A 4,614-nucleotide genomic window follows, 5' to 3' on the forward strand; every position below is an offset into this window, starting at 1 on the left:
ATTTGTAATCTCTATAGGCATTGTGAATATGGCATTGCTGATACATTGAGTTATGCTATTACTTAATGTAACTTTATAGCTTATCAAAAATAATGTTAGTTTTCTAATTAATTTGAATCAATCTTTTACTCTGGAATAAAAGGATGGATTAGGGCTGGTAATTTGTAGTGTTCCTCCATCTTCCACCAGGGTGATCATGAAAACAAAAACATTTGAGATCCATTGACCTGTTTTCTGCTGTCCAGTAAAACAAAGTGCTTTTATTTGCTATCTCAAGAGTGTTCTGAAGCAAGAGATACAAATGACATTTATTTTTTAAGGTTAAATCCCACAGGAATATATACACAAGCTAGGGGGGAATGCCAAAATGATTGATTTATTGAAGCAGAAATTTAGAATACTTTTTAGACAGCTTCTGCAATGCTTTTCATTACTCATCACACATCAGTCATTCTGGTATATTAAAGATATAAAGTTCTTTCTCTATTTAAGTAATGCATTTTGTATATTTTTTCCCAATTTCTTTCAAAGTATTATAGTTAAAATTATTCTTCAGCAAAACTATTTGTCAGTATTTTATTACCATGCCTAGAAAATGAGCTTTTGCGAAAAGGAACTGGAATGGTTTGCTGACTGCAATAAGGTCGGTGTCTAGTGTTTATTACACTAGAATTGACCACTGGTTGTCAATATGGGCCAAATTCAGTTCTATTCCACAAAACTTCATCCTGCACCTTTTCTTGGGAATGCAAAGACCAAACAGAGTTCCTATCCTCAAAGAACTTATATTTTACTAGTGAAAATAACACAAACATGAATATGCACGTGCAAAGTATTATATGAGAACTGGAGAAGAATACTACTAATAAATTGATAGGAAACAAGAAAGTCCTTGTATAAGGGATTGCACCTGAACTGTACTGTGAAGGAAGCTCACAATTCTAGAAGGCAGAGATAAGGTGATGGTACATGGGAACAGGGAATCACTTATACAGAGGAGATAGAGGTAATGGAATTACACATGATAGCTAGCTAAACAGAAAGAAGAACTCAATTCTTGTTTCTGCTTTCTCTTCAATTATAATATTAATGTCTATGATAACAATCTTCAGATTGTAAAGTATAGTTAATATTTAAGAGGAAAATAAAATCCAAGATAGATAGTAAGAAAGGGAATGATTCAAGATGCCTACCCAGAAAAAACTGCCTCCTAGCATGCTAAAATAATTTGTAGATGTGACTAATGAGTCCATTGTCACTTTGTAGCAGCAAGCACCCCAAGCGTCCTCAGGGTTTGCTGCCCGCACAGGTTCTTGGATCTGCTTTGTTAAAGGAAAGCAACTCAAAATGGGTTAACAAGCTTACTTTAATCAGTCAGACATATATTGTTTACCTTGTTCAGGGGACAAAGATCAGCACCCCGAACTTCAAAGTATACAGGCAGAATCATCAAGACAGAAACAGATCAAGTAGACAGATTTCCAAACTGTCCAAACATTACATCCATACCCAGTCAACATCTGGGTTTTTCAAAGGGAGGGGGGGGCGTGCCTCTGGACAACGGCTTCCCAGAATCCAGATCAAATCACAGAACACTTCTCAAAGTGAGCCCCCCAAAAAAGCTACACATCAGGGCTTATATACCGTGTTTCCCCGATAATAAGACCTATCCCGAAAATAAGCCCTCCCCTTACTGTGTAAGATTCCTCTAAAATAAGCCCTATTGAGATTGCTACTGTAGTGAAGGTGATCCCCTGCGCTACACGCTACATTATGGTACCCTCTGTATGCACCGTCCCCCCACCCCCCCACCCCCGTGAAACACACGCCGCGGTCCCAGCTGCATCCAATCAGAGCTGCAGCAGTGAGCACGTCATCCTGTTCTTTATTGAATTCATTATTGAATAAAGGTACATTTTTTTGTTCACATTTACCTGTTTATTAAAATTGCTGTCAATGTTCATTAAAATAAGCCCTCCCCTGAATATAAGCCCTCTGGTGTTTTTCTGTCCAAAAAATTTAATAAGACAGTGTCTTATTATCGGGGAAACACGGTAGCCTTCTCCTGGCTCAGAGAATGTAACAATCTTTTGGACCCACTGGCCAATCAAAAAGTATCTACTGAAAAACAAGCCTCCTACCCCAGGCTCCAGGTGCACTTTAGACTAGGGGCAGGGAAGATCTTCCAAATTTACATTCCCATTACACACTTCTCTGAGGGATCTTGGAGATGAGCTATAAGACTGGAAAACAAACATGGATAAGGAAAAATAATATGAATTCTAGGTCAGGGATTTTGACTGCAGTGTGGTAATGCAGAAAAAATGCTGGATTCAGGGTCAGAGTGCTTGGTTTCAAATACTGGCTATACCGCTGTAGATCTGCCCTTACTCTCCCATATCCTAGCCTACTACATCTCCTCCTAAGGATTCTAGGGGTACCTCTGAGAAATTGGGGTATTTTTCTCCAAAGCTATTGGCTCAATCTACATTTTAATATGGTCCTCACACTGTTAGCCAGGAGTTAATAGTGCCTTAGTTCCTTTTAGCCAAATAACATCAATTTTCTTTTACAAGGAGATATTTACCTCAAGGATATTATAGCTTAATTGGTAACTTCAGCAAAGTTGTAGGAGATAAAATAAATCCACATGGATCATCAGCATTCCTATATGTTACCAATAAAGTCCAGCAGGAAGAGATAAAAAGAGAAATTCCATTTAAAATAACAGCAGAAAAAATAAAATACTTGATAGTTTACCTGCCAAGACAAACCCAGGAACTTTATGAACACAATTACTAAACATTTGCCACACAAATAAAATCCGTCAAAACAACTGGAGAAACACTAATTGTTCATGGGCAGGCTATGCCAATATTATAAAAGTGACAATTCTACTTAAATTAATTTACTTATTCAGTGAAATACCAAACTACCAAAAATTATTTTATAGATCAAGAAAAAAAAACAAAAAAATTCATCTGGAAGAACAAAAATCAAGAAAAACAAGGTAATCAATGAAAAAAAAAGTGAAGCAAGGCAATCTGACAATTCCAGACTTCAAACTTTATTACAAAGCAGTAATCATCAAAACAATCTGGCTAAGAGAGTGATGAATCATTGGGATAGACTGGATACACAATGCAAAGTATGTAATGACCATAGCTATCTAGTGTTTGACAAATCCAGAGATGCAAGATTTTGCAAAAAAACAATAAATCACTTTTTCACAAAAATTACTGGGAAAACTGGAAAGCAATTTGGCAGGTATAGACAACATTCCACACCACAAATTGAGATAAAGCCAAAATTAGTGTATGATTTAGACATAAAAAGTGATGCCAAAAGCAAACTAGAGAAATATGGAATATTTTATCTGCCAGATTTATGGATAAGGGAAGAATTTATGATCAAAGAAGAGATAGAAAGTATTACAGGATATAAAATAGATAATTTTGATTACATAAAATGAAAAATGTTTTACACAAACAAAACCATTATTGCCAAGATTAGAAAGGAAACAGGAAACTGGGGGAAATTTTTACACAAAATTTCTCTGATAAATCCCTCACTTCTCAAACACATAGAGAACATAGTCAAATTTGTAAGACTACAAGACATTCCCCAATTGATAAATGGTCAAAGGACATGAACAGACAATTTTCAGATGAAGAAATCAAAGCTATATATAGTCAATGAAAAAATGCTCTAAACCATTATTGATTAGAGAAATGAAAATTAAAACAACTCTGAGGTACTACTTCACATTTATCAGATTGGCTAATATAACAGAAAAGGAAAATGATAAATGTTGGAGGAGATATGGGAAAATTGGGACATTAATGCACTGTTGGTTGAGTTTTGAACTGATCCAATTATTCTGGAGAGCAATTTGGAACTAAGACCAAAGGGCTATAAAATTGACCCAGTAGTACCACTATTAAGTCTGTGTCCCAAAGAGATTAAAAAAGAAAAGAAAAAGGATGTATATGCACAAAAATATTTATAGCAGCTCTTTTTGTGGTGGCAAAGAACTGGATATTGAGGGGATGCCCATGAATTGGGGAATGACTGAACAAGTTATTGCCTATGGTTGAGATGGAATACTATTGTGCGATAAGAATTCATGAGCAGGATGCTTTTAGAAAAACTTAGGCTTACATGAACTGATCCAAGTGAAGTGAGCAGAACCAGGAGAACATTGTACAGAGCCCTCCTGGCTTAGAGTGAATGTCAGTGGTAACTCTTTCTCTTTGGAATGACAACCAGGAGGGTCTTCCCCTCTTAGCTTGATTTTTTTCCCTTTTTTTCTAATTAAAGGGGCCACCACTTGACTCACTTCTTAAAGAAACCTATTCAATGAATGGGCATTACCTCACTCCAAGTGAGTACTTGAAAAGGCCTTAGCCTAAAAGGGCCAGGGTCTCCCATTTAGTCCTGGGTCACCTCCATTCATCCTGATGAATATCTAGTCACTGGATCCAAATGGTTGTGGAGGAGAAAGTGAGGCTGGTGACCTTGCCCAGCCCTTCCTCACTCAAATCAGTCAACTGAAAGTCATGTCATCATTTCCTTGATGCCAGTCATCTCCAAAAACAAAGGACAAACACAACA

The sequence above is a fragment of the Petaurus breviceps genome, unplaced genomic scaffold (assembly GCF_028583685.1).
Source record: "Petaurus breviceps papuanus isolate PSGF00001 unplaced genomic scaffold, PetGlider_PUasm1.0 174, whole genome shotgun sequence".
Taxonomy (NCBI): Eukaryota; Metazoa; Chordata; class Mammalia; order Diprotodontia; family Petauridae; genus Petaurus; species Petaurus breviceps.